This window comes from Seriola aureovittata, chromosome 7 (genome assembly GCF_021018895.1).
Source record: "Seriola aureovittata isolate HTS-2021-v1 ecotype China chromosome 7, ASM2101889v1, whole genome shotgun sequence".
Classification (NCBI taxonomy): Eukaryota; Metazoa; Chordata; class Actinopteri; order Carangiformes; family Carangidae; genus Seriola; species Seriola aureovittata.
The window spans coordinates 4,498,127-4,519,857 of NC_079370.1; the positions used below are offsets into that span (position 1 = coordinate 4,498,127).

Here is a 21,731-nt window from a genome sequence, read left to right on the forward strand (position 1 = left end):
TTTCGCTAATGATCATGTGAAATAATCAGAAAGTGTAATTTATCTAACATTGGTTTCAGCCATCACAACAAAAACATACCAGGGGCTGCGTGACGATTCCCTCTCCGACCCTCACTGTTAGTTAAATAAACCAAACCTCTCAGAGGACAGATGCTGCTCCTGAACACATCCTTCCTTCCTTACACACAAATGTGATTTGTTTGCACAAAAGGCTTTTTAAGCTTTAATTATTCATTTCCACAAAAGCTTCCAGCAAAGATTGATATGATGAAAAATGAAATTACAAGATTGCTTTTTTTTTAATTGTGTCTCCAACCTTTAGTTGCTCAGTGCTCAATGCTGCGACCGACCTTCTAGAGTTCACCTGTCAATCAACCATTAACGAACATTACTAATTAACTTTTCTTAAAGAAAAACTGCTTCTATTTTGTGGAGAAAAAAACTGCACCAGAATGCGGCAATGGGAACGGAGATAACGTTTCCGAAAAAGATAAAGCTTTTCCCAATATTATAAAAAAGAAATATCACATACGGCGGGAAATTTAATATTTCTGAATATCGACCCAAGCCTATTTCCTAAGTGCTTTCAGATCACAAAGTCACAAAATTATCAAGTTATCATAAGTTTGAAATCTGTATGCTATCACTATCTGATTCTTTAAAAAAAATCGAATATATTAGTGAATCTCGCCCAGGTCTTTTTTTTTTTTTTTAAATCACTGTTTATTGAACAAGTTGGACAAGACAAGCTCTTTGAAGAAGTCCATTTTCTGCCGTTTTAATTGATCCCTCATTCAAAAACACCATCAGTTTAGTGAAATATCACTTGGTGGCAGATGAATGAAACAAAGATTTATTGACGTGCAAAGAATAAAATCACAGATCTCACTTCTTTATGAATTTCTCTCATGGTACAACGAGCAAAAAGAGAGGTAGAGCAGCACTGATAAACCCTTGTAAAGGTTCAACATCAGCTGAACATTTGATTTGTCTCTGAGAAATCCTTCAGAGTGTCCGGCAGCAGCTGAGGAGCTGAGGACCAGACTGCAGCCTGTCCAAAACAAACACAGCTAAGCCAACAACAAACCACCAGCAGGCTGTTTGAAGTAGCCTCCGTCCTGCATAATCAACACTCCACTCCACGGCTCAGAAATCACTCCGCTCACTAAACTACCACTTCACAGAAAAACACACTCTTCAGTCCTCCTCCTCCTCCTCCTCCTCCTCCTGCTCCTCAGGGTGGGCCTGCATCACCTTGCTGCCCCCCCCCCGGTCTGAAGAGCCCCCCTCCCTCTCTCCTTCCCTCCTTTCTATCTGCTCATTACCTTAATTGATGTTTAACCCGTAGATCAGCAGCTGATGATGGCTCAATTAAGAGCTTGCTGGAGGACAGGGATTAGTCCTGTGTAAGTAAGGCGGTTTGTTGCCTTGCAGCCCCGGCGTCTCTGGACCCTTATCCTTCACTCCAGCCCCGAGGGCCTGAGCTTGGACGCTGTGTTTGCAAATACCCAAACCAGGCTACAGTGACAGAACGATCACACAATGCATGTAAGGCTGGGTATCTTATATCTTATATTATCAATGAATCTACAGGTTATTTTCAAATGTTTGACCTATATATAAAAATCTCCCGGAGCCCAGATGATGACTTCAAATTGCCTCGTTTGTTCCATTTAAAATGCAAGAATTCAACCTATTCACACAGACAGCTGATGCAAATCAGCAAATATTCGCATCTGAGGAGCTGGAACCAGGAAGACCTTTGGCATGACTTTCTGACAATCAACTAATCCATTAATGTACTCGTCCCTTCAGGGCTGAAACATTTCAGTTTGGTGCAAATATGATACTTTTTGGATATAAACCTTTAAGAATATAAACCTATTTTTACATTTAACACACTAAGCCATCCTTAGCAAGTGCATTACTACCATCTTAACACAATGCAGCTGTATGAGAACATCTTTTTCTCAATGTAGAACATTGAGGGGGTTTGTTCATGAACGTTTAGTTTTACTGCTTGTTGTTGCTGATGTGTAGTCACTCCTCCTCCTATTAAGATTCATTAAGGCTCATTCACAGATGCACCTCACCAGGCAGTCGTTTAAACCTCACCTGTATGTAAACTGTTTGACCTACTACTGTTTCTTACGCTGATGATGGCTTATGGCTGAAACGCTTTCGCTGATTGCCCCATATTAAATTAAATTATGAGACTATTTAACGGTGAGCGTCGTCATTTTTTTTCATCTTGTATAAGAACGTTGCCTAAATAAAAAAAACTGAAATCTGGGGACATATACAATGAGAATCTGACCAAGCATTCAATGCCAATGGAACTTGTTTTTGATTTTTAGTATTTGGTGCAATGGAAACATTTTGATTGGTGCTCAGAGAGTTTTGAGGTTTGATACCAGCCCACTTCATTCAGACCTGGAGCACTTGATACGTTGGATTTACGACTTTTAGGAAGGTGAAACTGACGGTGTGGAACTGATTACACGTCCTCCTCCAACCAATGTGATGTGCTTCAAAAAGACCAAGCACATGTACACCAGCTCACTAGCATGTTGCTTCACGCACGTTGATGGTAGACCACAGTGGGCACTGACATCAAGTAAAAGATGCGAAAACGGGCCGAGAACAAACCACAGACTGAACGGGACAGATGCTCGGATCGAGTGATTCAGCTACAAGTGTTCCCAGCTGGTGTGAAAATAAAAGCTGGTAAATTACAGCAGAGCAAAGCGGAGTCGTGCTTCGCCAAAAACACAGGACTCAGATACATTTCAGCTGAACTGCCAAACTTTCAGGGCTGGCCAGATGAAACTTTAGGAGAAGTGAGAACATTTTGTTAACACAAAGTTTGCTCCTGGTGCATCCAAACATTCAGGCTTGCATCTTATCATTATGTTCATTATCTGTTTATTATCTGTACATTATCTATTATTATCTATTATCTATACTTACATTGCTGTATTTTATGTTTCAGGTATAAGAGCTCTATCTATACAATCAATAAGAGTGATTGTGCTTTTTGTTTCTGCTTTGTTTGGGAATGTGAAACTGAAATATGGATCAAATCCAAAACTGTAGCACGCTGAACTTCTCCACTCGAGTTCAGGCCAAAGAAAACAAACAGTAGGTGTGATCAGCAGCATCAGGAGAGGCAAATCTCACCCAGTCTGGTTCCTCCACTCTGCGTGGCAACGCTTTTCTGGCTTCAAGCACAGAAGGGAGGCCATTTTGAAATCGCAGTAGGGGGAGAGTGGATTGTGAGGTGACGCTTGCTGCTGCTACTTCCCACATTAAGTGGCTGATGGTCTCCTCTTTGTACAAAAACACCTTTGGCTTTAAGTTCCATTAACAGAGAGGGAGTGAGGACATTTCTTTCCCTCTTTCAATGTGCTGGGGTAAAGCGCTGCCCTGCGATGATTGAATCATAGCCATAATAGCAGAAGGCAGAGGCCTGCTGTGCGGCTGAGTTCTTCCTGTTCTCCTCGCTCAGCGTGGGAACAGCCGTGGACAAAATCTGCCTTGGAATCAGCACACAAAAGAGGCCATGAAAGCAACACGACCGGAGCAGGTAGTAATTGCTCCTTTCTGCTGAAATGCTCTGTGCGTTTGAAAAGGAGCTCGGCTTGTGGTGCAGAGGCTTTCAGTTTGACGGCGGCAAAGGAGGCACGCTCGTCTAACCGCGCTCACTAGAAAAGGTTTTCTTTTCTGCCATCGCGGGACCAGACCACGGGTCAGCTGCGGGCGAGCACACGGAAAACACATGTCCACCGCCGAGGCTGCCCTGCCGTACAAGGCCGAGTTGAAAAGGCAAACAGCCAAATCGAGGAGGTGGTGGGAGACTTGCCCTCCACAGCAGCACAGTTCGCCTCTATTCAGCAGCAGAGCTCTCCAGCTTCGCTCCCTTCCTCTCTCCTGTTTCCCTGATGGTGGAATATAAATCAAACCTTTACCTTCCCCAGCGTTGATGTGCTGATGTCATTTACTACTCTCACTAGCTAATGAAGCCTTGGCTGCAGCAGTGATTAAAGCCCATCAATACTCTGGCCAGGCCAGCAAACACATTGATTGGTAAAAATTTGACCCCGGTTAAAATTACAGTGCACGCCAACGTCCGGACTCCGCTGTGAACGTCTGCCCTGACTGATGACGAGCTCCGGGAAATCTGTCAGGGAACGAATGCGTCGCTGCTCAGTCGCTCTTTAGTTTGATTCAAACGTTTGGGTTTGGATCTTATCCAACTCTCCGCAGACCGTCTCTGCTCTGGTGTCTTCATTACAACAACACCAGGATTGTGGGTTGGGATTTGACAGTGTTTTATTAAATCTAGGAATCCAAGTAATGTTTATATTAATCAATCAATCAATCAATCTGTTGATAATGTTGAATAAATGTCCATCACATGTTCCTAAAGTCCAAGGTGACGTCTTATAATCTTCTGTTTCGTTTGACCAACAGTCTCACAATGTTAAATGGCTTTCGATTGGTAATCGATTACCAAAGATGTGGAATCATTTTCCATTGATCAACTAATTCATAATTATATCCAGAGTTATTCGAATCTAAAAATCAGCATTGAATCTTCAAATTGTATTTCAATCATCTTATTCAATTAAGTGACAAAAACCAGTAATAAGTTACGTTTTAATTTAAAGAACTTCATGTGTTTAACCAGATATATGAAGTGTTTCTATCTATTGAAGGGACTTCCTGAATTGGACACGTCAATCTCACCAGAAGGTCCATTAGTAGCTGTTCTGGAGCTTTCAATCACTTCACATGACCTTCCTCAGCAGATAAGAGTTGCATTTTCTCGTCCACATTGTCCCGATTTTACTTTTGTCGCCAACATGAAAGAAAAAAATGGAAAATCTACAACATCCACTAGTTGTAGACTCCATCTACTGAGGAAGATCATGTGCTACAACCAAAAGCTCCAGAACAGTTTCCAAAAAACCTTGTGGTGAGGTGAGATGTCTCAGCTGCTGTTTCCAAGGTCAACGATGAACATGTTTTACTTTTTTTTTTCTTTTCTGGTACAAAAACAGAGAGTAGAGAAGATTTGTTTCAAAATAAGTTTCATGAATCTGGTTCTTTTATTATTCCCAAAAGGAAAATGGCTACCGGACCCCTCCTGTACCATCAAACCATCAAATCAAGCTCAAATACTGCTTTAAAGATAAGTCTATATTTTTGCACTATTTTGATATTTAAGTTTCAGTCATTCATCAAGTAAAACTGTCAAACATTCACTGGTTCCAGCTTCTCCAACGAGAGGATTTGCAGTTTTTCTCTGTCGTGTATGACAGTGAATTAAATACATACAAGCTTTTCTACTGTTGGCCAGACAAATCTAGACATCTGAAGCTGTCACCATGAGCTCTAATGAGTTCTGACACTGTACAAAAAAAAAAAAACTACATCAACAAATCAATCAACAAAAGAATTGATGAAAATAAGTTGCGGTTGCAGCCTGAACACGACTGTTGGTAGGTACGACCAAGCACACCGATTAAAAACACACACACTGAACCTGTAAATGCCGTTTAAACATGCGAAACTACACGCTCTGCACTCCGCCGCTTCATCATGCCTCTGACAGACACTGACACTCTGCAACGTCTGGAGAGCACAACGGACGACTGCCTGGGTTTGCAATTCAGCAGGAAGCGGCAGCAGGAGAGAATGATTGTACTTCCTCAAATTAGCAGAAGCAAGGAGGGAGGGGAGGGGAGTGAGGGGGCGGGGGAGTGTTGGGTTTTTTTTTTTTTCCCTACTGTGTTTTGACTGTAGCCAACAGAGCACACGATGAGAGCACATGGCTGAAGAAAACCACAAACCCCAAGTCCTGTTCCTTCACAGACCTCGACTCTGTGAATTTGGACGGATGTTCAGCAGAATTAATTCCAAGATGAGTTTTCACTATAAATAAAAAAAAAAAAAAAAAAGAAACTGTCTCCTTAAGTTTTGCCCTGGCACGGCGCTTTACTCTGTTGACACGAGCGGCGGCGGCACAGCTTCGGCTACAGTCACGCTTCTCAGGGACACAAAAGCCCATTACTGGAGCTGAGCCCATAAGTTAACTGGAGCTTAAGCCACCCGCCCTTTTTTTTTTTTTTTTTTTTTTTAGTTACAATATTTTGTTCAATTTATGGATTGTGTTCCTGTGTGAGAACATGAGCAAGGGGAAACTCTGCTGCATGAATGTCATGTAAAAGAAAAAAAAAGGAGGCACCACGTCTTCACTCAAGTGCATTATCAACTCTCCTTCCATCCTCCAAGAGCCAGAGTTCAACAGCTGATGGAGACGATGATATAAACCCTCAATAATGTGAGAACTGAGGCCACAATACAAGAGTCTGCATGGTCAAATCTCACATGGAGAGAGAGGATAAGATAAGGTGATGTGTGTGTGTGTGTGTGTGTGTGTGTGTGTGTGTGTGTGTTTATGTGTGTGTGTGTGTGTGTGGGGGGGGCTCCCATTACATCTTGACAACATCAGGAACAACAGAGCGTTTATTTTAGCTTCAAACTCCTGACGGTGCTCACACCTCAGACAATACAAAACAAAAAACCCTCCTGTCTGCTGTTTCCCAAGTATTTTGGTCCATTTTTATTCCTTTATGAAATCGTGCGGGTGTTGAGTGGAGAGATAACAGGAAATAAGGAGAGAGATTCACAATTCATGGTCTGATTCCAGCTTGTAAACAGTGTACACATCAACATCTGGGAAACTTTTCTGGAAGCTCAGGCGTGTCCGACTTCCCACTAACTAAAGTTAAAGTGCCTGAAAACCAAACAAATATGGACACGTCACATTACCTGGATACTGCTGTTCCGCGCATTTAAACCCAAATTTAATTGATATATTTTGTTATATTTTCAGTTCACAGTATTTTAAATCTTCGGATGACCGACTGTGTATTCATACAACTTTAATTTGACCAGACTGAGTATTTATATTATTTAAATTTATTCTGTTTAAAGTGGCAGCAAACTTTCTAACAGGTATCAGTTTGAGGATTTTGAGCTTTAAACCAAAGCAGCTCTGAGCTCCAATTGGTCCACCTCACTACAGCCTGGTAATAACAGGTGTAATTTAACATGGGAATCTCAGATCTTTATCAGTTAATTCTTCACTGAATATCTCCAGTTTTGTTGTTTGTAGCCGTATGATCTGATGCCCCTTGAATTGAGGGAATTCAGGGACATTTCTTTCAGGAGACGTGATATTCATCGACTCAAATCTGACACCATGCAATCAAAACATGACACTCTCCTTTTTACTGTCCATCCCATCAGCCACTTCTCTCCTGTATCTCTGTATTACCCTTCTTATCTGGACAAACAGTCATCGGTGGTTACCCTGAGCCTCTGAGGCGAACTCGTCCTCCTGCCAAAGACTCACGAAGAACCACTAATCTGCTCTGACTGCCGGGACGCTCACCAGCACTGCTCAGCACCCTTTATCTGGACTGTCTCCCGCGGGATCCCGTGACACCTTTTTGGCAACCTGGACTTTTTACCTGCAGGCGCTGCTGAAACACTCATCTGTCCGTGCCGCAGCAGAAGAAGCAGCAGCAGCAGCAGCACATCCCTCTGCTGCACTAGATAATGATGTAATAGATAACAGTTCTCCTCCTGTCTCCTGACATGTGAGACTTGTCTCCAGAGACATATTCTCATTGTCTTGCTGCCCTCTAATCCCAGTCACCTGCCTCTCTGAGATGCTGCCAGAACCGATGCTGGATGTGGAAAAACTGACAGAAGGAGCATTTCTCTTTCCAACAACGACAACAAAAAGATAGGCTAGAAATAAAATAAAATAAAATAAAAAACCTCAGAGCTGACTTGACAGGAGCTTTATTCTAGTTTATTGATATCATCATTACAGGGCTGCTTCTACGAGCAAAATGGTTTCCGGGTTTGAGGAGGAAATTAGAAGTTTGATGGCACTCTCTCCCGGGAGAAAAGCAATTACGCACAGCAATGAGAGCACAATTGTCGGAAATGGGCCCATGAAAGAGACATAAAATTATTGGACCGACAGAAAAGCTTATAGGATAAGGAAAATCACCCAACATACATACATACATTTATTTATTTATTTGTGGAGAAACAATTTAACCAATCACTCCAGTTTTCCTGAGGCAACAACAGCGCTCCTCTCTGTCTATTTGAGCTGCAACGTAAACCTGTCATTTAACGCGTAAACCAAATTGATGGCGCGATAAAAGTTGCCGATAAACTCGACGTGGCTCTCTCTGAGATGAAATCCATTTGCGAGAAATGAAGAAGAATAGTGTCAACAAAAAAAACCTAGCTGACACCTGACGTAAATCGTTTGTGACAGCTCCTAATGGAGTGTTATTATTACGCACGACGCCGCTCAAAGCCCACCGGCCGCGATACGTTATTTACAGGAGCGAGAGAGAGAGAGAGAGATAGAAACACGCAAAGAGACGGAGAGGAGAAGAGAAAGCTCCTGAACGTAACACTCGTGTTAACTTAGCTCCGTCTCCTTGGTGGGAAACGCTGAGCAGAAAGACGGTGAGGCTTTAACTGCGAGGCACCGTGAGAGTTACCACAACCGCCACAACACCGCGCCGGTTATCAACTCCTCGACACGAACATGCAAATACCTCAACAGCAACACCACCACGGCGTGTGGACACACAGCTGTCAGAGCTGCCCAAACACAGGAAGCGACACACACACACACACACACACACAGACACACACTCACTCTCTCTCTCACTCACACACACACACATACATACAAAAACGTGAAATGCGGACACAAGCTGGTGAAGAGTGACTTACCCGAGCGGTGTATCCACATCTGTTTGATGAGACGGCGGAGTCAAACGTCACACTTTGTCGAATTCAAAAACGCACACGAAGGTGTTTTGGTATTTTTTTAACAAAGCCGAAGTGTAACTCTCCGCCGAGCGCGGTGAGACACCAATTAAAAAATCTTCCTACTTGATGTTCAATGTAACTATTTAGTTATGGCAAATGGTGCCTAATCTACCCTGAGTGGCATTCTCCGTGACTGACGAGAGCTCGAGCCAATGGGAGCGAGCCGCCCGCGCCGCTTCGACCAATCGCGACGTCAGCACAAGAGTTGGTGGAAGGTGAGCTGCGAGGTAGGAAGGGCTGATGGCGACATCATGTGTTAAGACTATATATCCCTCCGCTTGTCATGTTTTGAGAGCAGCGACTCTACTTTCGCAGCTTTTCTAGTAAGTGCAAATCAGAGTCCACAGTTTTGTAGCCCACTGCAAGAAATCAAAACATGTTACAATAAATATTCACATTACTATTGTTGGACATCGTCATATGAGAACTATAAACGCCTGAATGCCATCATGTAGACCCTGTAGCGGTATTTAAGCTGTACATAAGCAACACAACAGTGTGTGCGTTTGGTATCCTGTCGGTTATTAACTGAAACATTCCATTACAACAGCTTTGTTTACAGACGCTACGTGTTTAAAACTTATAATAAAAAATTCTACATTTGATTGTCAGAGTGGTGACAGCTTTACTTTCACTGAATGTCGGAAGGAGCGATGAAGTGCAAGCGCCCGCCGCCCTACTTTCTCTATTCTCGGCGGAGGAACACGATGTTTACAGTGAGGGAGGGAGTGACGTTACGGTGACAGAGTCAGCGTGAGGCGTGTGACAGAGCAGCACATGTTCGAAAAATGTTACTTTCACACCCGCTCGAGTTTTGAGACGGTAACAATGTAGCAGACGAACACGTTCTGTTTTAAATCATTTCATTAGTTCAAGCTTTTACTGTACGTGCTCCGGGCTACGTCACGTTACGTCAGTGTGGAGCAAATGGCCCGGCCTGGAGATTTAAAGTAATAAAGCTTGTGCATGAGATTTTTTTTTTTTTTTTTGGCTCAAATGTGAGAGTAGTAGTTACAGATACAAATACATATTTAAAAAGAGTAATAACACCTAATACAAAGAGTAATTCCATAACCAACAAACACATAAACATAAATAAAACTATTACATGTAAAAATATAAAGAAAACTATTTGAAAAAGCATAAGAACAGAAAGTAAAGCTGGCAGTTTATTAGGTACACCTAGCTAAAACTAACATATTTTAATACAAGTCCTCTAATAAATGCTCATTTTGGAAGTTGTGGTTTTTGCTGTTGAATTATATTGGGTGTTTCTATTATTTTGACCACCCCATTTATATCAAAGAGAGTAGGCTAAATGTATGATTCAATACAACCCCCGAAATGATGGAAGTTCAATCTACAACCCCCTCCTGTGAATGATATATCATTGTACATGACATTATTACATTGTTAATACAGATGGTAACCATGTGAAAGCAACCTTTTACTGTTATAGCTGAAACTATGTTTAGTCCAGTGGGCCCTCTAAACTGGAGGTAGGGCCCCTACAAAGGGTCATGAGGTGGTTCTGAAGGTGCATGAAACGTTCTGATGCATAAATCTGTATTTCCTTTTTGTTCATTTAATATTGGACAATTTGACCTGTTACTTAAGTGACAAACCACAAAGTTTCAGAGGAGAAAATTCTCTTCTTCTTTTGTGAAACTGCCAACAACTTATAGACATCTGAAACATGAAATGCATTAAAAAAAAAAAAAAAAGTTATTAGGTTGAGGCCACCAGTTTATACAGTATGTTTTTATATGTAAAATCTTCATCTGCAAAGTAACAACTGACTCCAGGTGTCAGATAAATGTAGTTCAGCAGTAATGAAGCTGTATTCAAGTACATTACTGGGGGAAATGTACTTACAGTATTTACTTTCCATCGCTGCCAGATTGTAAACTTGACCTCGGCTGCAAAACATTTACTACGCTGGTTTCATGGCAGTATTCCTGTCTAAAGCTTAGGTTATGTGCAGGGTCGACCTCAGCTGTTTGAGGCCCTGTGCAGAATTTGACCTCAGCTCAAACCTGAGAGGGAACTGAAAGATAACCCGGGTGGTATCAGGGAAGTGGTGTATGGACTAACGTGTAACACAGCAAAATCAGGACACATGGTAGTTCAGATAGAGGGAAAAAAAATAAATTCCACCTCCAGATTGATTAACAGTTTAATCGAATTAACTGTTTTAAAGTCAGGTCAAGAATCTGTCAAATATAGCCTACAACAGACTTTGAAAGACAATATGAAAGAGAACATTTTCTCACTATTACCATGTGTGCCCGTCAGACAGAGGGAATGTGCCACACAGTCTGGGCCGCCCTGTCACATTCTGAAGTATTGCACCATGTTTAAACAGCAGCACACAGCAGGGGATGGACAGCTGGCCCCACTCCCACAATTTTTTTTTTTTTTTTTTTTTTTACAGCTTCAATATGCAACTTTTCTGACATCAGGAGGAATGCACAGCAGGACTTCCCTGACTCTGCATATTGAGACAGGAACCCCCTGGTTCGCCTGAAATCGGGACTTGAGTTCCAGGATAAGATAAGATAAGAACCCGACCTGCAGAGGGAGAGGAGGCCACTTCCTGCAAACACTTCCTGCTGTGACAGAAAGAGGCTTAATATTGTGTCACTAAATGTAAAGTTGAAAGTCTTAAGTGATTTGTTAATGAAATAGATAAAAAAACACGAGGGAGGACTACGAGTGATGAAGTAACTAGTGGTATAGTAGTAGTAGTGACATCAACTCAGATACAGACTGAGAGAGGGAGCAGCACAGAGAGAGATTACACAGTGTTTTCTGCTTTACATAAGAAGCTTATGCGATGGGGTTTTTCGAAGGAGAATTGCAGCAGTCAGATGGACGCCCCGCTGTCTATCTCTTACGCCGTCCTATGTGTGCAGCTGAGTAGTCCAGCGGTCGGCCGCCTGGCCCGAGGGTCAGGGAAATGCCACGGGAAAAATGACAACAAACAAACTCAGCCAGACCAGAGTTTGGAGTAAAAAAAAAAAAAAGAAAATACCAAGATGCAGAACTCCTGTCTAGATGTCACACTCACAGCTACTCTTCCTGCTGTTATCCAGGTTATCACTTGGATAGTCATTATTACAGCTGCAATGACATAAATAGGGGTTTTTTTGGGGGGTTTCAAAACACTGTCAGAGCAGCTGGACTTTCTCACCCAGCTCAATTAATAACTGCTCTTTGGCGCCCCCTGTTGAAGTAAAGCTGAATCACTTCAGTTCAATAAGTGCAAGACACTGTTTTCAGATTATAATTAATTTTCCAAGCTTAAGAGATGCAAAGAGGTCAGACACCACTTCACTGTACAGCTGAGGAAATGTTTGGATGATGTGCTCTTTTGAATATAAGGTCAAACAAAGAGCCTGAGGGATGAATATGTTACATGGTATAAAAAGCAGTGTTCAACTGTGTCTCCTCCCAGTTTGTTTTCTTGTCAGCCCTGTCCACATACTTTTGGCCTGGGTATGTTTTTAAGTAGTTGGTTTGGAACTTCTTCAGTTACACCACGTAGTTTTAAAACAATACAGGATAATATAATATATAAATAATATAATACTTAACATCAAGAGTGACGTTGCAATATATATATATATATATATATATATATATATATATGTGTGTGTGTGTGTGTGTGTGTGAGTGTGTGTGTGTGTGTATATGAAGATAAGTTTATATAAGTATATGAAATACCCATAGTAAAATTTGCATATGTACATACATATATTCAAAATATTTATAATGAATTTTTATATAGTATAACATTTTGCAAGATTATTAAATCAACATACATTTAAAGACTTGATATGCTTATATATGTTTTTCATGTTCATTTCTTGTTAATTTTAATGTTTACCTCCTCATTCTAGGAAAGTGGTCTCAGACTTTCAAATTTTTTTATTTTATATGTGCATATATTTAATGGGAATTCAGTTATGTACATACATGTATATTACATTTGTGTAATAACAGTGTCAACAGTTTGTGTTGCACAAAACCAGCTCCATAAAGAAATGCTTTTCCCAGTTTGGTGAGGAAGAACTTTACTGGTCTGCACAGAGATCTGACCTGAGGCCACTGGGATGAACTGGAAGAGTGACTGTGAGCCAGACCTTTTTACCCAACATCAGTGTGTCTGAATGGGAGCAAAATCCCTGCAGCAGGTTCAACATCTGGTGGAAAGACTGAAAGCAGAAGAGTGGAGGCTGCTGTCAGAAAGACACGTTCAGCTACCACAAAAAGGCTGTAATGATCAGGTGTCTACATACTTACGGCCGCTAAGTGCATTAAAAAACAATTATGCATTGTTATGAGAGGAAATTGGACCTTATTGAAATTCTGATAAGCTCAGGGATGAACAACAGGCTCAGCAAGTCATATTTAGCAGAGAGTTCACAGATATAAACAGGAATCAATCAATAACCCACCTATTGTCCTTCAGTCTGAACATTAAGCTCAGAACGCTCTGGGAGCTTGCTAATGTGTTCGCGAGGGCAGAAGGTCACAGGGACTGGAGGACACTGCAAAAAAAAAAAAAAAAAACCCCATTGTTATGCAATCAGGTGGAGATGCATTTGGAATGAAGTGCTGATGTGAAGAATACTGAGAGCTGCTTTGTGTTTGACACCTGACCTCACAGAGTTTACAGGCTGCATCATAAAACTCATAAAGTTCGTGACACAAATAACACGGTTGGCGACGGGGTAGGGACGAGGGTGACTTGAGGGTGAGGAGGGTGTTTGTTTGAGATTTCTATGTGTTTCTGGTTTATTATTTAGGTAAAGACCCTTACAGATAACGCTCAAAATATGACTGTATTACTCTTTATGTCCCACACTTACCTTGCCATATTTTTTCTTACTCTTATGTACCTTTATGCATTATATTGCACTTTTTCTTATTTTTGTACCTTAATTACCGCAGTTGTTTATGTACACTGTTGTATGTTCTTTTTTTTTTATCTTTCTATGTCCTGTTGGTTTAATTAATGTTTTGTCTAATTTAGAGAACTCTTTTCATTTTATTTTTTTATTTTTTTTCTCCCACGTTTGGATTTATTGTCCGATTATACATAATGGGCATTGAATCACCGATTGTGGTTATCTATGCAAGTTGATGCTTCATAATAAAAATATATTTAAAACAACAAATAACACAGTTGTTGTGTAAATGATAAAACAAACATAATTGCAAACCAAGCCCATTTATAAGATGGAGCACAAAGTACAGATTTAAATTAGGCTACCTTAACTTTAAATAGGACATATTATAGTGTCCATTGTTTTTTTTTTAGTGTCTACTAAAATAGACTTATATTTACTGTACATGTACTGTTCTCTATTCACCCTATGTCTGAACCGCTTTGATTGAGCATAGGGCTCTTTAAGGCCCCCCTCCCCCCGCTCAAGCCCGGTGTGCTCTGATTGGTCGGCTTGCCGGCAACTACACGTTCCGCTCACGTCTTGCGTACTGGCAAACCGTTGTGACTGTAACAATGGCGTCCCACTGCCAGGTACCCGGAAGGCGGGAAATAGCTGAAAAAGTATAAAAAAGTGCTGCAAATAAAGTCTCTCCACTGTCTGCAATGGACGTTACACGACAATATTCATAACCTGGAATACTTTTATGAAACCCCATTGTTTGTTTGTTTTTAATCTGTGGACACTTACGGACTAAAGGAATGTAAATAATCGGAGGAATGGACGGATTATCGGACTTCACGACAGGTAGGACCGCTTTACTGGCCTTGCTGGTTTACAATGCTCTGTGCCTGTTGCTATGCTACTTTGTACTAACACGATCAGGTCGCCGGTGACCCGCTTAAACACCATAAATCCACAAATAATAATAAAGTAGACTTACATATTGAGAGCCCGAGTCGCCCCTTCCTTCAGAAACTGCCGTTGCGAAAATCCGGCGTCGAACTGTACGCGGTTTTTGAAGAAGTCCCTGAAGTGGCCGCGTCACAGTAAAATGTTTGGAACAGTTGAGGGAACCTGGTAAAAATGAATTGCAGCCACTGAGCAATTTGTCATTCATACAAAAGAGATTTCTCCAGGTAACTGAGAACACAGTGTCTTTTCAGCATGACTATTTAATAAAAGAAAAAACATTTTCTGGCCTTCATTTGAAGTTGTTGTTTGCTGTGCTGGTGCCAAGCTTGTACTGAGGGTCCAGCTTGTATGTGGGCTGCACTGAGGGAATAGGTGTAGGAAGTAAGGCCCGGACCCCCAAGCAGGCGTTTAATGCAAAATTGGTTATTGTCCTGACAGCTACTCCCTCTCACCGTGTACTTTCAGCCTTGAGACTTTGTTGATAATTCATGCACAAAAAACTGCAGTTATTACAGATATTTCAGTTTTTACTTTTTTTAAATTAGCAAAAATTTCTAAAATTCTATTTTCACTTTGTCATTATGGTGTATTGTGTGTGGGATTGAGGAGACATTTTCTTTAATTTCTATGTTGGCATATACTTGAAGTTATATGAATAATTTTAGGATTAACTGTACATAAAACAGTATAGGAAAGGGAGAACTTGGAAAAAGGATAATAGGTCCACTTTAAGGAAATTTACAAAAGTAAAAATTCTTCAAATTGTGACAATGTAAAATAATAAAAATAATCTTTAAAAATAATAATTTCTCTTCCTTGGAGTAAATTAACCTTCTTCTTTTCTTTTTTTTTGGTTTTGTATAATGGCCCACTTTTAACCCTTGCATTTGAATCATCCCGTCAGGTTGTGTAATCTTTGCAAGCCCCCTGTCATTTGAAACTTAACATTCTGAAAACTAATTTCAAAGACAACAAAAACTTGTACATGTAGTCTAGTGTACATTTTACCTTCTTTAAATGCTGGTGTTATGTTCTCCAAGCCCATTGGTTCTTACTGACTTCTGATTATTACACATTTCATGCTCTAATTGAGTATTTCCAGCTGTAGGAAAGTGTCTGCGTGGGATTTTGCCTCTTTAAAATGAATGATAAGATATTGCAAACTGTCCCGTTTGTTACATGTAAACCATGTTAACTGGCTTTTCTGTACATCCATCTATGTAAACTAACGTGCATGCAAACTAATGGCTTCATAGCTCCTGCTACATAAACACATGCACATCCAAATTCCATAAGGTGAAATCCTCAGTCACTTTTATAATCATGCAGTTTTGTATTCCCAGTGGTCCAAACTGCAACAAAACACATCTGCTATTTGTTTCTACTGTCCAGATCCACAGACCTTAAAGAACATTTATTTACCCAAATCTGAGACTTAAGCCGTGACCCAGGAATCCATGTTGGTGGTTCACACGGGGCCGTGACCTCCCCATTTGGGACCGGCTCTGTGAGCTTCCAGCTGCTAGATTACTGTTTTCATCTGGACCCAGTGAAGACACGATAGTGTGTGTGATTCTGCCTCTTGACCGAAACATCACACTTTAAGTCTTTGTATTAGAATGACCTTTTAATGGAATGAGTGCAAAGATTCATCGTGCTGTGGGTTTATCCAGCGTTTTCTTACATTATGGCTTAACTGTGGCTGTTTTATTAAACTAAAGACTCGTTTTTGCAACCGTACAGATGTCACATGCTCCTCTCATGCTCCTTATGTTACATTTTCTTTAGTCTACACACATGCTAACGTGGCAGCATTGTTTGTTTTTTTCAAATTTCATGCTAATAGTTGGATCACCAAAATCAGTAGGAGTGATCCTCTGGAGGCCATGAACGTCTTTACAAAAATTGAATCCATTTTTTAAGTCTGCATGTATGTGACTATTCAAATATGTGGATCCATTCAAAACTGATTCATTTAAACACAAATGTTTGGCGGGATATTTCAGTCTGGATCAAACTGGTTGACCAATCACCCCATTAACTTCGTTAAATTAAACAAGAGCCCAGAAAAGTCAGTGGTGACTTTATATTCCTGTTTGTGATGAAATGATGATGAATTAGAGAGAGAGAGAGAGAGAGAGAGAGAGAGAGACAGGAGATGAAGGGGATTCAAGAAAAGTGATGTAAAGGTGGTTTTCAACTCTGAAACTTCTCTATATAGTTAATTTCTTTTCTTCCACCCATCATTCCTGTTTGTTGCTCTCTTGCTCCTGCCACAAAAACCAAAGAAGCTGCATTTTAAAAAATTCTGCCAAACAAAAGTACAAACTCAGTTGAGATTAAAATAAAAGAAGTGTAGACTCTCAGTCTGACTCCCCACCCTCACATCCCAGCAGCTCTTATCTTCTTTCCTCTCTGTTTCTTCCCTTATCTTTCTTTATCTCTTGACAGTTCCACTTCTCACTTTTTCCTTTTCCCTCCCTATCTCCGTCTTATCTGTCTGCCATAATCCTCTCCCCTCCTTGTTTATTTTCCTGTTTACTCTCTGCAGTTTTTTTCTTCATTGCTTGCCAGGTGATGGTTTTGGAGGCTTTGCCAGTTTTTTTAACAGAAATGTGTGAAATGCCCAAAAAAAACTTCAGCGCCAGATCTTCTGTTTCTCAGCAGTGTCTGGCTATTTTTTTTTTTCCATTTCACATTTCAACTGTATTCAAATTTTTCTCTCTTTCCATAAAAGACTAATATCGTTATTCATGACACTCAGGATTTCTGAAAGATCATCTTAACTTCCTCACTTGCTGATAAATCTGACACTAATCTTTTAGGCTCAATTCTCAATGGATGTTTTCCAGACTTTAATCCTGTAGCAACAACTGGCTTATAGTTTTGTTTTACTGTTTGGTTCAGTCCCAGTGTTTCCAGCAGCGAGCAGCAGACAGACACAGTCAGAGAGCAGCTGGTGAAGGAAGTGGAGCAGTTAGCAGCTAAAGAGCCAGGTTTTATTCTCAGAGGTTGGTGGAGACCAAAACGGGGGCTTTATTTTAATACATCTACATAAAATCCCCATATATATAGAATCTGCACTCTCATAGCCACGAACCCTGTAGGAGGATGTATAGATAGGAAGCTGGATAGTAATGATAACTTTATTTATATAGCATTTTCTTAACAAAGTTACAGTCACAGAAAAATAAAACAGCATAAATAAAAAACATATTATGCAAAAGGATCGAACAATAAGTGAAGAGAGTCAATGAAATATGCAAAAACAATGATGGGGATAAAACAATATCATAAATATAAAAAACATGTTCAACATTAACAAAGGCAAAGGAATGTATTTTAAGAAGAGATTCAAAAGAAGTTAATGAGTGAGAGCGTCTGATATCAGAAGGGGGAGGGGTCCAGAGTGTGTGTGTGCGTGTGTGTGTGTGTGTGTGTGGGGGGGGGGTCAGAGGGAAGGAAAGGCAAAAACCAAACTCCTTCCTCTTGTTATAACTTTTCCCATCTTTTCTTTTGAACAACTTGATGCTTTCACGACTCCAGGCCTCTGAAATGATTCAATGTGACATCCACTCCTCTGTAGAACTAGATATAAAATAATGGACATATGCAAACATGTGACTTTAGATGTGAAGTAGCAGTTCTTCATTTTAAAGGGTCATAAGGTAAAAAGATTGGGAGCTATTAAAAAAACAAAAACAAAAGCGCGTATAAGAAAAAGATTCTCAGTGTTTTCTCTTCAGGGTTTGGTTTTTGTTACGTCTGGGGATTGAGGAGATTTCCCACCGATCACTTTATCAACATTATTATCTAATTTGGGAAATTAATGTGAATCTACAGCCTCTGTCAGTGAGGGTGGGACAGTGTTTTTCAGGCGAAGCCCTATGACTTGATTTTTTGTTACCTGGAAAAAAAAATCCTGTGTAGAGCAGCTCTAAGTTCCAGTGTTGAGTAATTATCAGGTTACTTCATATGTCAAGATGCTGCAGCAGGTGAGCGGCGAGTCTCATTCACCTCTCTGTTCCCCTTCTGCTGCAGAGTGTCGGTCAGCGTGCGAGAGATGTGTGGGTGCGCATCCCTCTCTCCGCGGTGACCCGCTGCTCCGCCGCGCTCCGCTTTTCCACAGCATCCCGCCGGCTGCCTAGCAACACTCAGTGTCCATGGCAACGGAGTCAACAAACGCCCCCACTCCTCTTCAGCCTGTACCCCTCAATTAGGGCTAAAGTGTGGCAATCAGCAGAGTGGAGTCACAGAGCGGATTAACGGGGGGAAGGTCAGGAGGAACCTGGGTGTGCAGGGTGGAGCTGAAACGTTCAGGGTGGTTTTTGTTTTTGTTTTTATTCTGCAATCAGCTTCAGCTAATTCTCAGCTAATGTAGAGCAGAGAGATGGAGAAGGTGTCCAACAGAAAGCAACGCTCAGAGCTTGACAAGTGTGACCGTGAAGCAGCGCAGGTACAGTGTTTTCAGGAGGCTTTGTTATTAAAAGACGACATGATGCCGACAGACGGGCTGCAAACTGACGGAGGGTTGAGTTACTGGAAAGGTGGCTGAGGAAAGATGTCATGTAAAGTAGACACCTGCAGACTAGAAGGATAGAGATAAAGATACAGTACAAATAAAGGCAGACTGTAAGTCATCTGTATGACGTGGGGAAGCTGCGCATACAGCTCTCTCTTGTGGATTTTAAGCAAACCTACAACAACAGTGAATAAAACAGAAGAGATCTATCCTCTTCACACTGCACTGTAAAATATTCTAATCATTCAGAGCCACATTCAGGACTCATGATCTCAGTGTCCGGTCTTTATTGATGTGTTGGCAACATTTTTAATCTTGTGTTATAATGTATGTTTCTAAAGTGTCTGAGCACGTCGTGATACAGTGAAGCTTAGAGAAAGATCTTTGTCACTGACTCATAAAATAAAGATCTAACGGACGTGAAATAGACGTTGTATGTATTAAACAGGAATGACGATAGTAAAATTGCAATACAGAAAATCACAATGACAATATTTACTGATAGATTGCCAATTCATATATGGATCCTCCAGGTCCGGCAGGGTGTCAGGCAGCGTCCAGGTGCTGCTGAAACAGGTAGGAGCCACAAATTAAAACCTACCACTGGTGTAGCACAAAGCCAAACAATGTTTTGAGTCTGAAACGCTCACAGAATGCCGTCGTACTGTAGAGGCAGACGTTTTATCAATATGGTGGAAATCCAAACAGCTCTGCAGAAGCAGGTTCAGCAGAGGAGGTTGTGAGTTCAAAAACAATCTTTATCTTATTATCTCATAAATAAACCTCTTCCTCTTCTTCTTCTTCCACTGTATTATTTTTTATATGTTATACAGTTTTTTGTATTTATACTGCACCTACATTATGAGCCTTTATTTATATCTAATGCAAATCAATCCAGTGAGAGACGAAATGACCTTTCCCCCCGGAGATGCTCGCTGCTGCTGTATTAATTAGGACTGCAGCTAACACTCCTCTTCCTCATGCACACTGTTCAGGTCAGGAGATCATGTCGAGTGCTGAAGGATTGCGTAACCGCGAAGAGCAGGACATGAATATTGTCTCGGCTGCAGCAGTTCTGAAATGAAAATGAATCTCCTGTTCATCGTCGCGTTGCTGTTGCAGTAATATCAGAGCTTGTATTGGTGACGGTATAAAAGCAGCAGCAGGTGTAGTGATGCCATAATGGCAGTACAGTGGCACAGTGGTGCAGCTGTAGTCACCATCAGTGGTCGTAACAGGTGGAGGAACAGTAGCTGCAGCAGTGTTAGCTACAGTTGGGAGAAGCAGTATTATTATCATTATTATTACCTTGTAGCTGAAGCTGTTCTTCTCTGATATATTCTGCCCTTTTGATTTTCCTTGATGATTGTGTTTGTATAATTATGTTAAAAAGCCCAATAAGAAATGCTCTATACCAGAGGAAGTGAACGTGTTCCAGCAGCTTATATTTAAGATAAACAGAGACAGAAGTAAGAAAATAAGATCAGATAGAATAATCAAGTAGTAGAAGTATTTATACTACGTCCAGATGTGCAACAGTAATACAAACATTAACATTTTCAAATAAAGCATTAAGCATAAATTAACCATCTGCTTCTCTGTTTAATGAACTTAAATGATTAACTGTTTTTGATATAAACATCCTACAAACATGTATTTATTTTCTTTCTTTCTTTCTTTCTTTCTTTGTATGATGTCATTTTTATTTTACGTTGCATATTCTCTCCTTCTCTCCTTTTTATATACAAAGTATTTTTTATATTTTATGTGTTTGAATAAATCAAATCAAATGGCGATCAACACGTCGTGTTGTAGTAAAATCAAACGGCCACTAGAGGGAGACATGAGTCTAGAAATGAGCTGCACTGGTGGGAACAGTGTGCGTCCTGTAGGGGGCGGTGTGTATCTGCTGCTCACTGGCTCTTTGGAAACCCTGCTGTCGTCCGTCTGTTCACTGGTTTCATTTGATTTTTCTTTATATCACAAATATTAGATCAATCTTAACACAGAGGATTTCACTTATTTTGATTTCCTTTAATTGTATTTTTTTAAAATTAGTTTATAACCTCACAAACATGATGTCATAGTGCTGTGACCTCTGACCTCATATAGCTCCTGCTAAAACACCATCACAGATGCTCAAACGCAGTCAGGTGCTTGTTGAGTGTATCAGACGGGTTCTTCCAGGAACACTTCAGCGTCTGTACTGACGAGCTGCTCCTCCTCCTCCTCCTCTTCCTCCTCCTCCTCTTCCTCCTCCTCCAGCAGCTTTGTTCCGGGAAGAAATCTGTTTATTTTAAAGGGGTTCCTCAAGTTACTGTCAAGGATGTTTGAGGGTTTCTCTCTAAGCTGAGGAGTTCCTAAGTGAAATCCTTTTCTCTCTGAGAGGTTCAAAGATAAACAGG

At 40.8% G+C, this 21,731-nt stretch overlaps 1 protein-coding gene and 1 long non-coding RNA gene across 12 annotated transcripts in view; both read right to left on the reverse strand.

Moving 5' to 3' along the window:
• Positions 1-9,124, reverse strand: part of mef2d (myocyte enhancer factor 2d) — a 99,240-nt gene extending 90,116 nt beyond the window's left edge. For 2 of the 11 annotated variants that reach the window (XM_056380977.1, XM_056380973.1), the window contains exon 1: positions 8,839-9,123. The gene's annotated coding sequence lies outside the window, so the exon portion shown is untranslated. Of the gene's footprint in view, positions 1-8,838 lie in introns of all 11 variants that reach the window. The other 9 variants (XM_056380981.1, XM_056380979.1, XM_056380978.1 and 6 more) reach the window with 6 other exon arrangements.
• A 3,840-nt stretch (positions 9,125-12,964) lies between these two features.
• LOC130172638 (uncharacterized) lies at positions 12,965-14,971 on the reverse strand. Its single transcript, XR_008828310.1, has 3 exons — positions 14,833-14,971; positions 13,398-13,490; positions 12,965-13,154 (listed from the first exon to the last, which is right to left on the reverse strand). It is a non-coding gene; the product is annotated as an uncharacterized LOC130172638 (long non-coding RNA).
• Positions 14,972-21,731: the final 6,760 nt, after the last annotated feature.